The sequence below is a fragment of the Vicugna pacos genome, chromosome 23, assembly GCF_048564905.1.
Source record: "Vicugna pacos chromosome 23, VicPac4, whole genome shotgun sequence".
NCBI classification, from domain to species: domain Eukaryota; kingdom Metazoa; phylum Chordata; class Mammalia; order Artiodactyla; family Camelidae; genus Vicugna; species Vicugna pacos.
Genome location: NC_133009.1, coordinates 32,268,345 through 32,287,633, shown reverse-complemented (window position 1 = coordinate 32,287,633; position 19,289 = coordinate 32,268,345). Strand labels below are relative to the sequence as shown.

The 19,289-nt window shown below is 42.0% G+C and overlaps 1 long non-coding RNA gene across 1 annotated transcript in view; it reads left to right on the top strand.

Annotated features, from left to right (window-relative positions):
* The window catches only part of LOC107033465 (uncharacterized), a 282,054-nt gene that overhangs the window by 159,181 nt on the left and 103,584 nt on the right, over positions 1 to 19,289 (top strand). Inside the window, exons 9-10 of the long non-coding RNA XR_012063609.1 lie at positions 5,841 to 6,221; positions 8,172 to 8,299. This is a non-coding gene — a long non-coding RNA (uncharacterized lncRNA). The remainder of the gene's footprint in view (positions 1 to 5,840; positions 6,222 to 8,171; positions 8,300 to 19,289) is intronic.

The window sequence follows — 19,289 nt, the reverse complement described above, 5'->3', positions numbered from 1 at the left end:
ACTTCTGAGTCAGTAGTGACCATGCTAGCATGAGTCTTCTGTTCTTGTGGGCGCAGGTGGTCTGTGGTGTCCCACCGTGTCCTCTGCCTGCTCCGCCCTCTCCAGAGAGAGGCTTGATTCTTTATCCTGTTTTTCCTTTTTTCCTGTTTTATTTAGATGAAAAGTTTTGAGCCCCCTGAAGCCCAGTGATGGGCTAATCTTGGTGCATTTCAGAGGCCCGAGGGCTCAGCACCAAGCTCTCACTCTGGCCTGATTTGTCAGTTTGATTGTGTCAGCTAACTTCTTGCCAGTTTCCTGTGTGTAGAAGTGAGAGATGATGGTTAAGCAGTTTGCCGCTGTGGCAGTGGGGTCGGGAAATTTTGGCCCCTTCCCAGATTCTATAGTGATCAGAGCTAGGCCCCAAAGTATGTGCATTTAGATGGAATTCCTTATAGGTAGTATTTGTTCCACTTTTACTTCTAGGTTCGAGCCCTTTACCTCGAGTTCTCAAAACACTGTGAATGTGGCAGCCCAGCTGCTCCGGAGTCAGGGCTCCTGGCCCCGCGGCTCTGCACGCACTGGGTGGGCCCGTCTTCCACGCCGGTCCTTGCTCTGTCAGTATTTATTTGTCATGGGGCTCCTCTGCTCTCAGCTAGTGTATTTTTGTAAAGTACTGTGTTAGACACGTACAAATGCATGTTCAGATGTTAACGATGTGAAAACATCACAGACTCTTCTGGCCAACCCCAATCTAATTTTCTCGCCATCTGCTTTTTGATACTCATAGCTGGAAATATGGATCACTCCCAACTGCAGACCTTAGCCAGCTCCAGTTTCTGAGTCAGCCCACAATGAGGCTGGAAAGCGCAAAGTTATTTCAGTTTGAATTAGGAGTGGCGGCAAGTTTCTGTTGGGAGTCTGCTGTTGGAAAACAGGATTTTCATGGTTGCCAAGTGTCAGCAACCCCATTTTGAGGGTTAGGTAACTCAGGCAAACAGAGATGAATGAAGTATCCCGGGAGTACCTTGAGTCATGAAAGGAAATGCTGAACAAACTCTCTCTTGGAAGGCCAGCTAACCCTAAGCTAGGCCTCGGTGTGTTGCGAGTTTTGAATTTGCTTTAGATCAGGGGGAGCGCCTCATTGAGTAAGCACGGCTGCCGCCAACCGTGAAGTCTGCATACAGCAGTTCCAAAGGTGGCCGCCTCCCAAAGTGTAAATAGCCCTCCTCCCAGTCTCTTCTTATCTCTTTTTTCTTCCCCTATGTGTCTTGTCTTGTTTTCGCCTGGATTTGTGGAAGCAGGAAACTAGGGCCATATGTTTGGTGGGAACTGGAAGTTAGAACAAGCTCATAATCTTATTTGACCGTTTATCTCCGACGATGTGGAAAATCAGGACATAGAAACCTTCAAACTGCACTGCCCTTCTGTCATTTTCCTCGTGAATATCAGGTCATTTTGACTTTGTGAAATTTTTGTCTTTTATTTATTTATTTATTTTTACCATTGTGAGGTTTTAAGTTCTAGCTCATGTTGGTTTGGTGGCTTGTTGATGACTCTTTGGCTTTTTCCTCTTGTGATTCTGTTTTGCCCAAGCTCTCTGTTCAGACAGTGAGATCTCAACACACCGAAGACAGTGCATAGAACTGATAAGAGCAGCCTGGTATGTGTGGGAGTTTGTTCCATTCTTCTAGCCTGGGGGTTTTTTTTCTCACATTTTGTCTGAGCTATGTTGAGGTAGATTTGCTTCCCCCTCTGAAAGAGTGAGCAGGCAATGCAAACAAAGTGAGGTGACTAGTAAAGCCTGCACTAAATTATAGCAAGAGGTTGGACGTGTGCAAGAAACCCAGGAAACTAGGTTGGAATGGGATAAGGATTGGAAATGTCACAGTGGGGCGGGTGATGCCCATGATTATCTCTGCACTGATCTGTCCCTTTTCTGACTTCACTGCACACCATGGGGCAGCTGTTGATTCCTGAGAAAATTAAAACCTCTTTAGAGTTGCAACATGAATTACATGGTCCTATCCAATCCTGGAAGTCACATTCTTTTTTTTTTTAACATTTTTTTATTGGGTTATAATCATTTTACAATGTTGCGTCAAATTCCCAAATTCTCTTTTAATTTTAATTTTTTTGATTTACAATGTTGCATTAGTTTCTGATTCAGTTTTATACACACACACAAACACACACACACACACTTTCTCATATTATTTTCCAGTTCAGGTTACTACAAGTCATTGAAGATAGTCCCCTGGGCTATACACTAGGACCTTGTTGTTATCTATTCTTTACATAGTGGGTTGTATCAGCCAATCCCAAACTCCCAATTTATCCCTCCCTCCCCCATTCCTCCTCTGGTAACCATAAGTTTGTTTTCTATATCTGTGAGTCTCTTTCTATTTTGTAAATAAGTTCATTTGTGTCATTTTTAAGATTCCACATGTAAGTGATGTCATATGATGCTTGCCACATTCTTTAGAACAAGTATCTTGTAGATGTTTGCACTTTATACTTTGTCCTTTACATCTTCCAGTGAATCATTATTCACCTTGCATAGACAGTGAAAAGCTCCTGAGAAGACGTGAAAATGAAAATGTCCCCCTTTATGCAGAATCCGCCTGATCTGGGACAGTTATAGAGTCAGTGGAGCAGCCCCAGGAATACCAGGGAGAATGTCTCCGTTTCACTTCTCTTTTCATGAGCAAAGTTGTTCTACACAGTGTGTCACTTCAGAGCTCAGGATGAAAGAGGCTGAAAATGTTGAGGTCATTTCTTTTTTTTCCTGGTAGAAACCATACCCAACTATCAAATCACACACCAGTCAATCCACAGGAAGAAGATCTGGATGTCTCCAAAACCAGAGTGTCATCTGACAGCAGATGGAGGATGCTGAGGGTGTCTGTGATCACAGAAGACTTAAAGTCCCCATGGTTATGTCAAATTAAAGTCTATTTTAAGCACAGCCTAGCTCAGTAGCAATAATTTGATATTAACCAATGATTAAACTGTACCAAATATTATGGAGTAAGCAGGCCATTATCCACATTTGTTTATTCTTTCTCAGAAACACTGTTCAGTCCCCTTTTCTCCCCTCTTTAATTTGCCTTTTTTGCTCAGATCCTTGTATTTTGTACCCCAAAATTCTTCTCTTCCATTTTCTCCCCTCTGCACCTCTCTCCTCTTTTTTCTTCCCTAACCTTTTTGGCTTCTGGATGTGCGGATGGACTGTGGCTACCTGATTTCACTGTGAAACCTGTACCTTTATGAACTATCTGTCATTGTGAAATTAGAAGAAAGAACAGAACAAGCCCTTGGTCAGTTGAAAGCTTAGGGCTCCTCAGGGCTCTGTCTCCCAATCTCCCATCGAGTCAGTCGTCTTTTAGTCATAATCCTCAAGCAAAGCAAATGTCTTCTAAACAGACTTTTTTTTTTTAACTTGATTGTAATGAACCAGAAGGAGTCTGTGTTGCTCAAATGTCCAGAACAATGCCTGGAACCAAAAAGAGTTTGTTGAATAAGGGGTTAAGGGCTGAGCCTTACACTCATTTCTTCAACTATTCAACAAATATTTATTGAGTGCTGGCCGCATGCTGGTTGGTCTGGTAAGCATTAGGGAATCTAGGGGCGGATCTCATCCTGGAGAGAGACAAATGGATGGGAAATTTCAAAACCCGCGTTGAGCGTACGAGATAGGGTTTGGCACAGGGTGTTCTGGAGGCAGATATAATGTGGCACCTGATTCAGTGTCAGCAGCGTTATGAAATGTGTATCCACTCAACAAACAGTGCTTATGAGGTGCCAGTTACCGTTCCAGCCACTTTGAGAAAGGCCAGACTCAACGGGCATATGTCTTTGCCCTTTTCCTTCCTGCCATCTTGCTACTGTGAGACTTCAAAGGATGAAAGCCAGAGGCTGAGGATGGCTGAGCAGAAATATGGAGGGACCTGAGGCTCTGCTGCCATCACAGAGCCACAGGGCCTGCCTAGTCAGCAGATCTTGGATCTCTTGAACGTGAGAAGAAAATGGTCAGACTTGCTTATCTCACCACGTTCATTATGTTAGGCTTTCTGTACTTATCATTTTTTAAATTGAAATATAGTCAGTTACAGTGCATCAATTTCTGGTGTACAGCACAATGTCCCAGTCAATCAATGTCTTGTATTTTCATCATTTAAAAATACACAGTGTTATTTTTTTGCTATTGTTTTAGTTTGTGTTTGTATTCCTCCTGATTAATTTGGAGGGTTGCCTTTTTGTCCTAGTGGTTATCTTTGTAACTATGACATCGGATTATATGCCTCACCCTTCACTGTTTCACTGGTGTCTGTTACTGCCTATGAATTATCATCCCCATAGTATATTTTCCTTTCCCTACGTCTTTCCTTCCCCTCTTCAGTACAGTTTTGGAAGTGATATTTTCCTGGATTGTCCCTTAATACTTTCAAAGACTTTTACCACTATTAACTTGACAATATCTGTAAGGGATATTGTGTGATATCCAGCAATGAAACAGAAGACAATCAGGGTATCTCCAACTACCTCCCGCTTCTTTCCTCGTCCAGCCCCTGCTGGTCGGAGCATCAGTCCCAGGTGATCGGGGACATGTGGGAGTGGTGATGGGAGATGGGCTCCAGCCTTTACGGGGGGAGCTCCTGCTGTAGGTGGATGTGAGGCAATGAAAAGCTCCGCCCCTCCCCATATTTTTCTGATTGTTTTCATCAGCAGCTGTGCACTGCAGACTTCTTTTCACAAAGCCGTGGGGGCAACTTAAAACAGTGAAGTGTTGGAGATTTCATTCAGCTTTTCAAGGTGAGGCAGCCAACCCCCTGGGCAGCAGAAGCACAAAGCGGATGTCCTGTGTGGAAAACTGGCTGTGCCTTTGGGACTCCAATGGATTCTAATCCATTACGTCAGCCTGTGTGGCCATTGAAAGCTCTGCTGTTGTCTTCACTGTGGCATTTTCTCTGCCTGCTCCAAAACCCTCCCCTCCACCTGCGCCTGGCTGTGGCAAAGAAAATGACTGTGATCTCAGCCCACCTAGGAAGGGCTCTTCCCTCTCTGACTTTTAATTAATCTAGTCCTCTTTGCTTCTCTAACAATTGGTTATCTTTAAAAATATGATTTTTTTGAGATTACTATCTTGGAAAGATATTTGCACCCCCATGTTCACAGTAGCATTATTTATAGTAGCCAAGACATGGAAACAATCTAAGTGTCCGCTGATGGATGACTAGAGAAAGAAGATATTATATATCTATCTATAGATAGTGAAGTAACATTCAGCCATAAAAAAGAAGACCCTGCAATTTGCGACAGCATGCTTGAACCTTGGGGACGTTGTGCTAAGTGAAATAAGTCAGACAGAGAAAGACAAACGCTGTATGATCTCATAAATAGAAACTAAAAAAAATGAACTCATAGATACAGAGGACAGATTGGTGGTTGACAGAGGTGGAGGGGGAGTGGAGTGTGGAGGAAATGGGTGAAGGAGGTCAAAGGTACAAACTCCCAGTTATGAGATAAACAAGTCCTGGGGATGTAATGTGTATCGTGGGGACTGTAGTTAACGGTACTGTGCTGTGTAGTTTGAAGTTGCTAAGAGAGTAGATCTTAAAAGTTCTCATCATGAGAAAAAAGCTTGTTAACTATGGGAGCTGATGGATATTACTAAGCTTATTGTGATCCGTTCGCAATATATACATATATGCACACATACAACTAATGTACTGTTACCTACCAGTTATTTTTCCATAAAACTTGGGGTGAGGGAGAAGTTAAACATTTAATTAGTACAACTTTTAAGAAGTACACACTGAAAAAAGAGATGTTTTGGTGTTCTCTTATTCTTATTTTCCTAGCTGTTGCCGCAGGAGCCCTATTACCACTGCCTGTTACATCCTACGCAGAGGCCGTATTCTGAGCTCGAGAGTTAGTGAAATTCCGGAGATGTACTGGGATTCCAAACGGAATGGGCTTTTCTCTGGAGCCTCAGGAAGAAGCATGTGCGGGCGCTGCTGTTTGACAGCTCTCCTCGGCCACGGTGCCTTTCCTGTCCTGATGTGATCTTGCAAGAGGCACTGCTCACAGCTACTTGTGGAGACCACTTGTGGAGTCTTTAAAGATGGGGAAAGAATAAGCTTGTCAAGAGGAAATGGAACACATGTGAAAAAACAAGGAGACAAGCAATGATTATAGAAAAGTCAACCTGAGCATCGCGCTGAGCTTAAGGAGCCAAGCTGGTATGTCTGGGCATCTCAACTCACTTTTACCTACGCACCCAGCCCCACCCTCAGCTCCCGAGGAAGCAGATCCTGTTGAGCAGTCTGATTAGGAAAATGGTATCCCTTAATCTTTAAAGCAGTGTACGAGGTCTGTATTATTACTTCCATTTTAGATATGGGAATGGAGGCTCCTGAGGGCTGAATGGCACACCCAGCATCCTTCCCCACGCCCTGCTCAGGCCCTGCCCGTTCCCGTGCTCTGAGCCCAGGCCAGCTCTCCCCTGAGAAACCATCTGCCTTCACTTGGCTGGGGCCCCCTGCAGGCCTCGACTCACCGGAGACCCTCCCCAGTCCCTCAGCTCTGCTTTCGCTTCCGTGCCTTCCCCTTCTGAAGGAAAAGAAACGCCCACCGTTCATGCTTCTGAAAAAGGAAATCAGAGTCTCCCATCTAAAGTGATTTTGCCCTCTTTTTTTTTTTCTTTTTGGTCTCAGTGTTAGGACATTATATATTCCTATCAAGGCCTCTCTGTTGCTCTATAAAGTCCTAAGGTTTTATATCTTGAGGCGCTGCCTGTAATGTTCTTTTCAGGAATTGCAGTAAATGGGACACAGACACACACACACACAAACGTACACGCGCACACACCTTATTTTCTCCTCTGCAGTTTAGTCTTCGTGTAATACGACACTGTCCCATCCAGTGCATTTTTCGTTTTGGATATTGTTGTTTCGGTCTCTGGAAGTTTAGTTGGTGTCTTTTTTTTAATTGAAGTGTAGTCAGTTTATAATGTTGTATCAATTTCTGGTGTCCAGCATAATGTTTCGGTCATACATACACATACATATATTCATTTTCATATTCTTACTCATTATAGGTTTCCACAAGATTTTGAATATTGTCCCCTGTGCTATAGAGTATAAACTTGTTGCTTATCTATTTTATATGTAGTAGTAAATATCTGCAAATCTCGAACTCCCAGTTTATCCCTTCCCACCTCTTTTCCCCCCTGGTAACCACAAGTTTGTTTTCTATGTCTGTGAGTCTGTTTCTGTTTTGTAGATGAGTTCATTTGTGTCTTTTTTTTTTTTTAAGATTCCACACATGAATGATATCATATGGTATTTTTCTTTCTCTTTCTGGCTCACTTCACTTAGAATGACGATCTCCAGGTCCATCCATGTTGCTACGAATGGCATTATCTTATTCTTTTTATGGCCGAGTGGTATTCCATTGTATAAATATATCACAACTTCTTTATCCAGTCATCTGTCGATGGACATTTAGGTTGTTCCCATGTCTTGGCTATTGTGTCTTTTCTTAACATCTTCCATCTTCTAACTTCTTGAGTGTATGGGATACAGTTTTAACGACTGCTTTGATGTTCTTGTATACTAGATGTGTTATCTGTGTCATTTCTGGAGCAGTTCCAGCTGATTGATTTTCATCACCATGACAGGTCATATTTTCCAGGCTTCTTTTTGCATGCCTGGTAATTTCTGATTAGATGTCAGGAGTTATGATTTTACCTTTTAGGGTGCTAGATATTTTTTCATTCTTATAAATATTCGTAGACATGGTTACATTATTTGAAAACATTTTGATTTTTCCAGGTCAGGCTTTGTTAGATGGGATCAAAGCGACGATTTGTCACAGGTTGATTTTTCCCTGCTTCTGAGGCAAGACCCCATGCAGTACTCTACCTGATGCCCCTGGAATTTTAGGTCTTCCGCCCAGGCTTTTGGGACAAGTTCTGTCCCTGTGTGATCTGAGTGTTGTTCCTTCTTACCCTCTTAACTGGTCCTTTCTTGGCTTCTGGTGGTTTCATCACAGATAAGCACTAACCAGCATTCGGCTAACACTGCAGCGGGTCCCTGGGCAGAGTCATTTCCCTATAGCTGGGTTTTTTCTTTTTCTTTTCCTTTTTTTTCCTGCTGACTCTAGTCACTTTGTTCTCCCTGAACTCCCAGTGCCGCCGCCTCAGCGCAGCTGGGATGTCTGCTCCCAACAGTCAGCTCTGCAGTCTCAAGGCACCGGGTTTCCCGTCTCGCAGGGATCGCTGCTCTTCGCTGTCTGATGTCCCGAGAGCCCGAGAATGGTAAGTCTTTGAGGAAAGAAGTCCCCAGCTTGGTGACATCCTTAAACCCAGCGACTGTAGTTTTTGTGTGATTTTTATGTGAATATCAGTAGTACCTGGTCCTGGCTCCGTCCTACTACGACATGACGTGTTGATAACGATTCATTCATTTCAAAATTTCACTTTTCATTCATACATTTATTTGCTTACTGTGTTGACCTTCAGAGAACTGTTGTGCTGATCCTGCTACCCTTACTGATAAATATAATATAATACATATACAGATTATATAGAATAGAATCACACTGATTATCAAGTGACCTGGATTTATAGTTTTCGGAGTTGAAGTGTTGGACTTTGTCTCTGGTGTGGTGGCATTTGAGGTTTAAAAGAAGTAGTGTAAATGATCACATTGGCTCATACCTGTCAAATGACTAGTCTGAAGTCAACCAGCGTGTCACTGTCAGAGGCAGGGACACCTCCTGGGAGCATGACTTCCAGCCACTTGTCCTAACCACTAGACCACACTTTCCATCATTCAGAACCCTGTTCACCGGTTAAGGAAGTGTCACTTGCTTTGTTGGCGTACTTAAGTCAAATGGTAACTCTCAGGTTTGGATGTGTCACAGGTAGTTCTAGAAATTCATTCATAAAATAACATGCACCAGTTTCCCCTTCTTCTCACTGCAGGAAATAGCACATTATATTTGCAATAGTTTGACCAGTAAAAAGACACCTTGCTACAGTACAGGCATCTGAAAATGAAAATTGCATCCAAGACTGATCTCACGTAGCGGATCCTGCTCTGTTGTGTCTGGAAAGGAATAAACTCAGGGAAGTAAAAAGATCTGGAAGAGGCTGATTGTCAGGAGACTTCATGCTCCTTGCTGGTGCAACTCTCTGTGTCAATTTTTTATTTGTTATATACACCCATGATTCAAGGGAAATAGTACCCTAGGCCACACAGGCCAATTTTTTCCCTTCCGATTTGGTATAGAAGTAATTTTATGCTCATTGTGAAATTAATAATGATAGCTAATAATAAAGTGAGACAACAGCTGTAAAATCATCTCTGGTATTTTAGATGACTTGATCCAACCTTTGACATTATCCTTTGAGACAAATGTCATTATCCCCATTTAATAAACAACTGAGTTTCAAAGAGATTAATTTTCAAATTGGATGTGTCAAAACTTGGAATAGAGCTAAAGTCTGACTTCAGAGTCCTTGCTTGATCGATGGTTTTAAGCTGATTCTCAAAATCGGTGCTTTGTGTGATGAAAGCTGACAGGACTCGGAGATACCAGTTCCCTTCAGTGTGTGAGTGCAGTGAGCCCTGAAGACTCTCAGCTCCGTGAAGAGAACGTCTTTCCCATGCAGATCAGGGTTTTCCCATCCTGTGTAGTCCTGAGGGCCACCCTGGTAGCTTCTTTTATGCATCTGTGTCTTTCCCAAGTTGGAATCTCCTTTGGGGATTATCTCCCATGTGTGGAGCCCTCAGCTCATCACTGAAGCTCTTTCCTGGCCACTTGTCTTCCGTAGCTGAAAGGGACCACTGTGTCCCCGCAGGTCTCCTCACGGAAATTTTCATCAGTGTGTGAAGACTGTGGTTTTTAATGAGGGGTTAGGGCCTTTATGTAATTTTCAAGTCTGATTTAGAAGCTTGAGCTCTTTCAGTTCAAAATTAGAATAATAATGTATCATCTTATGGGATTTTTAGGACATCACTTGTGGGCTGCCTTCCTCATTGGACATCCCTCATCAAAAATCCCTCTTGCTACGACTCACAGACACAGAGAACAAACTTATGATTCCTAGAGGGTAAAGGGGGTGGGAGGGGATAAATTGGGAGTTTGATATCTGCACCTCCTGGGGAGTGATGGAATTGTTAGGGATCCTGATTGTGGTGGTGGTTTCATAGGTGTACACAGCTATCAAAACTCATCAAATTGTATGTCTGAAATATGTGTAGTTTATTGCACAGAAATTATACCACAATGAAGTTGTTTAAAAAAAGATACTTAATAGGAAAAAATTCCCTCTTGTTTTGGGTTTCAAATTCATCTATTGCATAATGACTTTGAGTGTATTTTGTGACTTTTAGTGTAGGGAAATTCTGTGCAGAGTTCTTCATGCTAACGTTTCAAGATCACTTAGTAGGACAACATTTTGTGCTGACCTGAAAATTTGAGAAGACGCTTTGATGGCAGCAAGCTCAGAAAGAAGTGTGAGATCGACTTTAATCATATGATTCCAAGGTGCTTTATGAGAACCCTGCAAACCATGGGGGTTTCCATTAGAAAAACATTAGAATTGAGTTCTGTGAAATCTAGGGGCTTTCTGTTGCTCAGCTGTAACACGTCTGGACTGAAAATTTAAATCTCGTTTCACAAGCATCCTGTGTCAGTTTCTTTGCAGTGCAGGAAACAGGTTGAAAAAAAGATGAGAAAGATACACATTAGCTGTGCAGGATGCCCTGCACACTAGTTCATATTAAAGTGGCCATTTCCAGGAATCAGTGATTGATTATTTGTCACGTGATATACTCACAATACTGTGATGGGAGAATATCCACGTTCAGTCAAGTTCTCAAGTGTCTTTGCTCGTGCAGTCACGTGTTCTTAGACTCACCTTAATGCTGACATGTAGATACACGCATCTGAATGTCTACATGCTTTCTCATGTTCCTCTTCTTACTTATGACTCAAGAAACATTTTAAGATAAGTCCCTTCACTTCTGATATATCACGCTTCTCCTGAAGAATCTCAAAAGATCTTTACTAGAAGGGCACACTGGTTTACAAATGTAGGAATTGCCTCATAGATTTTTAGAACTTATGCACCATGTTTCCCAACATATATCAGTTCATCTTTACTACAATACAATGAGATAGATATTTATCTTAGATTTTACAGTGGAACATCTAGGCTCAGAGATTTTTTTTAAACCTGCTTAAGATCACACATGGAATAAGAAATATATATATTGAGAACTCACTCTGTGCATTCATCAGACCTCACAGGGACCCAGGAAAAAAAGGACAGTTTCATCTCTGTTTGATAGACACTCAGTCACTGCTGTGAGAGGTTAGGTAGCAAGTGAGTGTTAGCATAGTTAGTACAATTTAGGGCTGGAGTTCTTGGTGCTGGGTGTCTGATTGGATACCCCAGGGCTGTCCATGCCACCATATTTTCTTTCCCTGGTTCATTGAGCAGGGCAGAGCAAGGACACACACCCAGAGCCTATGACTCCATTGACCACAGAGTATCCACTCTAAGACAAGTCAGTTTTATAAGTACTAGAATTTAATTGGTGTGGAAGTTTCAACAAATTGATGGTTAGAGTTAGCAAATATCCCCACAATGGAATTACTTTTTCACATGATTTATTACTCAGAGGAATAGAGCCACAGGCATGTCTGCCCTGAGTCACATCCCTGACTGAGGGTGACAGAGATGTGACAGCAGTCAGTGCCTGGAACAGCCTCTTATCTCAAACGGCACCTCCAGGGGTGACTGCTTGCTGCTATGATCATAAACATGTACAAAACAGAATCAAAACAAAATCTCTCCAGGGCGCTTCCCATAACTGTTTGAAGCATGAACCCTGGGTCCTTTGCAAAGCCTTGACTTTGATTCAGCCAAGAACACCCTGGGAGAGAAGTGGTGATGGATTACCCTGGTGTCCTACCCCGGACCTTCCCATCCCGTAAACTGAGATCAGATTCCCCGGTGATCAACTTCAGACCTGGGTGTATGAGAACCCACTGCCCTGTCTTCAGAGATCCATTCTCCTTCTCAATTTCAGTCTCACTCTGGAACTTCCCCCATGACAACTGATATGAGGGAAGTGTTCCCGCTGACAGTTGGCTAACTTCTCTTCCAGGGTGGTGCCAAGGTAGGGGGTTCTATTTCAGGCTGAATAAGTGGCTCCGAAGCTTCAAGAAATGCTGGTGTGAAAGCTAGTGGCCACAGTCAGTCCTGGGCGGCATCAGCCAAAAGAGAGCCTTGCTCTGTCACCTCCGCTTGGACACCCTTTACTCCGTGAGGGCTTCAGGGTGGACGCCGTGGCTGAAGGCTCCAGTCGGATGCCTCAAGCAGGACTCAGGCAGCTCCCGAAAGGAAAACTGTGACTGCAGGCAGACACCCTGTGTGAGCGAATGCTGGGAATTACATCTTTCGCTGGGGAGGAAATGCGACTGAAAACCTCAACCTTGAGAATTCTGGCAGAAAAATCCAATGTAAGTCACAAGCACAATCATGAGTTAGACGGAACTGATGGCGGGGGATGCCCCACCACCTCTCTCTGGATGGACCTTTCCGGCTCCCTCCACTGTGCTGCCTTCATGGATCTCTCGGGTAGCGTCACAGGCAAAACACTTATTTCTGGTGTGTTTTGACAGTTCCTGTGATAATTAAAGGGAAGGTGCTTCAGCTCAGGACTGTCGCTGCCTGAGCTACCCCACCCCTCCCTGATGCTTACTCTGAACAGCCCGCAGTTTTCAGACCTTCAGAGCTCATCTAAAAAGGGAACTTGCTATAATGAAAAAGAGTATGAAAAGGACTCTATGCATGTATGCGGATGACTGAAGCATTATGCTGTCCACCAGAAACTGACACAACATTGTACACTGACGATGCTTCAGTTTTTTAAAAAATGGTTAACAGGGGGGTTTGCTTGGCTGTTTACTAGTCAAGGGAGCGCTTATTGAGTATTTTGTTAAGCAGAGGAGGCTCACTCATCACAGGAACTGTAAGTAGGGTTTAAAGGCTGCCTGGAGGATGCAGAAGGGAACTTTCTGGAGAATCTCAGATCTGAAAGCGGCACAGATGTGGGCATCTGTGCCCAGAGAGCTCGAGAAAAACCACGACTTCCTCACCGAACACCCTCGCCCCGTCCGCACAGCTGCCTTCCGCGGGCTCACAGGAGGTCACAATTTCTAAATAACTTTAAGTAGGGCAGCATCTGGCCGCGGGCTAGGAGCTTTTTGCTTATTTGTTTTTTCTTCTTCTTGGTTAAAACCTTTAGTCAGTGGAAGGCAGTTTTGAAGACTTCTGAGGAATACTGTGGGGAAAAAGACACCACTTATGGTTACAGATAAATACGAGTGAAAGGAAGCGTGGTATTTCAACCTCTAACTTCTGTTAAGGGTTGGAATGTTACCATCATCATCTATTCAGGTCAAGACATTCATTAGCATGACCTGCACGCTATTCAAAGGAATACAGTGGTTTTTTATTTAACCCAACAGAGAGAAAGTGCTCTGTGCTAATTGCCCAGTTATGTTTAATGCAAGGCAGACTAAGACCAGCGTTTTTAGAGGCATACAGGGAAGTGGCATGAGACCGAAAAGGTGAGGACTCACAACAGAGGCACCAAGTTCAGTCCCCAGAGGCAGCTTCCGTCCTCTCTGGCCTTGCCTCTGGGGTTCACTGACACCAGAAGGTGTGGCCGATCTTCATTATAGAGCAGACTGAGAGTGAGATCTTAAACTCTTCCATCTCCTATTGTAGTTAAATAAAAAATGCTTCCAATTCACACGTCCAAACTTTGGAAAGCCTGTTTAAGTGGTTACACCCGGTGACCTGTAGGAAAAATGAAATCCAAGTTCAATTAAGGAGTGGTTTTTAAAAACTTTCTATTTCAATATAATTTTTGACTTAAAGAAGACTTGGAAACATAGTACAGAGTTCATGTAAGATTTTTACCCACGTCCCTGAATTTTAACATCTTATGTAACCAAATTTACAATTAGTAAAACTAGAAAATTAACTTTGGCACAAGACTAACTAACCTACAGACTTCTAAATCAGATTTCTCCAGTTTTCCACTGACATCTTTTTCCTGCTTAACCTTCAGACGGGCAAAAAATGGAAAATATTTATTGCTAACAATTGTTGATAAGGATGTACAGTAATTGCAAGTCTCCTATATTGGTACCAATACTTGGGCAAGTAATTCAGTGACATTTAGAACTACACTGAGCCAGAGAGTAGCCACTAGCCACATGTGGCTGTCGAGTGCTGGAAATGTGGTAAGCTGGGCTGAGCTGAACTTGAAGGATGACCTACACATGGGATTTCAAAGAAGGAGTACCAAAACAGAATGTTAGATATATTATTGATAAGTTTTATGAGTTATATTTTGAAACAATATTTTGTGTATATTGTATTAAGTAAAATATGTTATTAAATAATATTAAATAAAATATATTACTGATGTTGTTTCTTTTCAATTTTTTTAAATATGGGAACTAGGAAATTTAAAATTGTGTGTGTGGATCACATTATATTTCTGTTGGACACACTGATCTTGGTTGTAAAAGGAGCACTTACCTTACAATTCAGATGTTTTAGATACATTATAAGGGAGGCATCATACTTTTGCATGAAAGGACGTATCCAAGACTTTTATTACATTAATTTTGTGATAACATAAAATTGGAAACAACTGACATGTTTGTCAGTAGGAGGATACAGAAATAAATTATAAATATTTATATAATGGAAACAATTCAGTAGTAAAAAATTAAAAAATCAAATTTATTGATGAGCATGGATAATCCTTACAAACAAAATGATTACAAGAGGCAAAATGTACTAGGTTAAATAAATTACTGTATCACTTTTCTGTAAACTTTAAAATTTGAAAATACTCAAACAACTAATTCGATGTTTATGGATCTAGACATAACGATAAGAGTGTGAAATCATGGATGAGAGCTGAGATGGACTGCATTTTTGGCCCCAGTTTTTCACCCTTTGGTAGCCACAGCCCACTTGACCTGTAACTGTGGCCAACAGTGCCCTCCCATGATGTGTGAGCTGCACTTTCCCCCTCTTGACTTTGGATTTGGCCATGTGTCTTGTTTTGACCATAAGTATGTGATGGAAATGATGGTATCACAGTTCCAGGCCTGGGCCTCAAGAGGCTGTGGCATTTCTGTTTGCTGTCCTTTGCCCCTGCATGGTGAGGGAAAGGGCTCATCTAGGCTAGTGGCCAGTCCATGGGGAGACACACGGAGGAGAGCCAGGGGGCCCCAGCTAAGCCCAGCCCTCCTCAGCAGTCCCCCAGCTAATTCTCACACGTCTGAATGGGTTCACTCAGCAGAGCCCAACCTGCATTTGCCGAATCCTCAGCACTTCTTCAGGTCTATGAGAATAAAAGATTGTAGTTTTCAGCCACTGAGATTTGGGGTAGTTTGTTACCCAGTATTTTTCATGGTGACAGAGCACACAGAAGCTGTAGTGTCATTATTTCTCTCTGAGATAGGGGAAAGTAAATGTTTTGTACTCAATTATTTTCTTTTAAAAGTTTCTCATATAAATAGAAAAAAGTTAACATTGATTAAATTGGGATATGAGTGCTGTAATTCAAAATTTTCTATATATTTGAAATATCTTAATTTTTTTAAAGAGAAAGTATTTTACAAAGTAAAATTAAACAGTGGTACGTCCAGGCATGGAATATTAAGCAGCCCTAAAAAGAAATGGCTATCAAGCCATGAAGAAACACAGGGGAACCTTAAATGCACTAAGTGAAATAAATCAACCTGAAAAGGCTATATGCTGTTTGAGTCCACCTGTATAACATTCTGGAAAAAGCAAAACTATGGTGACAGTGAAAAGGGCAGTGGTTGCCAGAGGTTAATGAGGAATGGAGGTATGAAGAGGCAGAGCCCAGGGGGTTTTTAGGACAGTGAATCACTCTGTGTGGTTGCACGTCATTACACATTTGTTCAGACCCATAGAATGTACGACACCGAGAATGAACCATAATGTAAACTAAGGACTCTGGGTGATCCGGATGTATCAATGTAGGTTCATCAGTTGTAACAAATGTACTGTCTGGTGGGGGATGTTGATAACAGGGGAGGCTATGCACATATAGGGCAAGGGGGTACATGGGAAATTCCTGTATCATCTTCTGCCTGTTGCTCTGAACCTAAAATTGCTCTCAAATATAAAGTGTATTATAAAGAAATAGGAAAAAAATTAAAATTAGAGTATGAATTGCCTGCTTTCCTATTACTTCACTTGTGATTTAATGCCAGTATTCATTCTTTGATATTTTTTCCACACTCGTTACTGGTTTACACAAATAGCTCTGGCTTATGCTTCATATTCATGTTTATGTCCAGTCATCTTTTCTGGTTTAGCATTTGTCCTGACCCAGATTTTTCATGTTTTCATGAAGTACTCTCATGAATCACTGCATTAAAATACAATAAAGTGGACTCTGTGACCTTTCTATATGTATTTCCAGCTTGTGTTGTGATCTTATCTAATAGCTTGTGAATCAGTTGACAGGGAATAGAATTCTTCCTTCACACATGGTTAAATCTGAAAAGCACTGAGTGATAACTCATCTCTCATTTTCCTGCATCTTTTCAGAGCTAATGGGACAGCCACAGGAGCTAGAGACAGCTAAATTCCTCTGGTGTGGGGATATCCATAGAAGCACTTGAAGCTTTTTTTCATAGCTAGTGTCTTTTTACACCAGCCTTTTGTGCCCTGCTACAGTCTGTGTCATGAGTGTGATGTGAAAAGAGCTGCAAAACCTCACATGGGTGGGGTCATTGGGGAATGTGGACAATGGGAAGTACATTGTCTGTAAAGCGTGGCCAGGAAATAGAAACTGAGTGCTCCTGCTGAAGAACGTGTCCAAATGCTTCTGCAAGAGTGTTTCTCTTTTTTATTTATCATGTAATATAAATGCACAATTCCTTGTTTATTTATTTTTTTAATTTTGCGCCAAAACCTTTTCGGCAGCAATAGGCTAAAAAAAGTTCATGTTTAATTAAAAATGGAGATACTTCTGTGACTCAAGATCAATGATGGACGTGCACTTGTACAGAAAGCTTGTCAGCATTTTCTGTGGATGGTGGGGGCTGTAGCGCTGTCACTGACCACGTGAAAATGGAAGACCCGAGCGGACTAAGGAAGCAGCAGCATCTCCTTCATAAGTGAGTAACTGTGTTATGAAAAGTATGCACAGAGACTGGATCTCAGCCGCTCAGATGTTAATGAAAACCTCTGTGATCTTAGTGAAACAGAACCTGGCAACCATAAACTGCTAGATCTGTCAGAAGCCACCTCAAAGTATCGCCGGAGGGTGATTCAGAGTCCCCTTAATGGACTTAACCATTAACGCAGTATCTCTGAGCCCTCAGGCGATCCTCAGACGCGGGTCCTTCCTCAGTCTGCCATCTGCCTCTGTACATCCACAGTTCTCCTTGGCTCTCATCTCAGGTCACGATTTTGATGGAAACCTAAAATACGGCTTTCAATCAGGATTGCGTCCAGAAAGTCATCTGCTTCCTCTCACCCTGTCTCCTGTGCCCTCCTATTTTTGACAGTTGAGTCATAGTTTTTGTACAGGAGTGTTTTTTCCAATTGCTGTTAATTTGTAACAAGGAAGTGATGGGGGAAATCTCCAGGAAATGTTCTTAAAAGGTGGGGACATGCCATCTGTCATTTTAGCTAAATTTCTTGGTACAGAAAATCTCCTCAGGCATGGAGATTCTAATGGCAAAGATTCTTCGCCTGGTCAAACTTTAGTCGGGCTTCTAAGCCTTCTGTCAGGCCCACTTTCTTGAAAAATCCAGTTTTAGCAAGATTCATACTAGGTTAGTTTAGTAAGACTGCCCCGTGCTCCGTGTCCAATCGCTCTCAATGTCTAACTGGTTTCCTCATCCTCCACCTTCCCCAGGTGATGTCTGATCACCTGGCCAGTCTTCAGCAGGAATCCTGTTGTGTCGGTTTGGCCAGAATACTCCCTTACCCCTGATATTTCTTCTTAGTAATTTCATCCACTGACCCTTACCCCACCGCTTGGCTATAAGTGCCCAAGCTGTGTTCAGAACTGAGCCCAGACCTATACTGAGATCTCTCTTCTCCTCTTGCAATACTCCTGAATGAAATCCGTTTTTATTGCTTTAACTACCATCTAGCTCTGTTTTTTTTTTAACACTACCTTGGTATCTCATAGAAATGAAAGATATTTATGTCAAGATAGAGTTGGCATAATTGGAAATAATATTTGTAGTTCCAAAAGGCTACCTTCCTTCCCCTATTATGAACATTGTAATTTATTGTTTTTATAATATTGTTATTCCAACTAATTAGCATTATAATCCCAATATTGTGTCACAAATATTAATCTCTCTTGAAGACTTCACATCGTTTGGTGAAGGCTCTTTTTTTTTTTTAATACAAGGTCAGGATTGCTTGAGACCAACGGATTCTCAAGTCATAGCTCATAGAGTGTTCACATTTTCCATGGGTTCCTCATTAGAAATGACTAACAATAGTGAAAAAAATTATAATAAGTTTGTTATATTAGTACTGGAAATTTCCAAGTTGTCCATGGAGGTGCTTTCTTTTTAGGAAAGAATATTCAGTGAATCACAGTTCCTTGCATGAATCCCTTTGAAGGAAAAAAAAAGAGTTCAAAGGGGATGTCCAGAGGCCAGCTCTTGGGACTACAGCGAATTGATTCTTAGTCAACAGGGGAATTTCTCTAACGTTTTTCAAGCTTAACCCAGATCTGCACCTGTCAGCAGTGTCTGCCTTCCAGGTCAGAAACATTTAACAAGTATAAAATTTTAAGTATCTCCAAGTCCCTCTTAAACAACTGTTTTCACCTCCTCAAGAGAACTGAAAATCATGGGACTCTGCATGTTTGATGAATTACTCATTTCCTGCAAATGCACAAATCTAACAGTGACATGAAATGAGGATAGTTCCAAGTGGTGTCTTGTAAATGTGTGTTATAAATTTCAAAGAATTTGGGCTACTCTGAAGCGTTTCTGTTTAATCAAAGGCCAAAGAAAGAATGGGACTTCTATCTCTACTCCAAGAAATTTCCATTTTGAACCACCAATGGGAATTTCTTTTTGCAACCAGCTGGCAAAAATGACTCTATTAGTGTGAGTTTATTTCGTGGTTCATAGGTCGTACACTAAATCACAGGTTTTTAGATGAAATTTGAAGGGAAGTTTTCCACTCA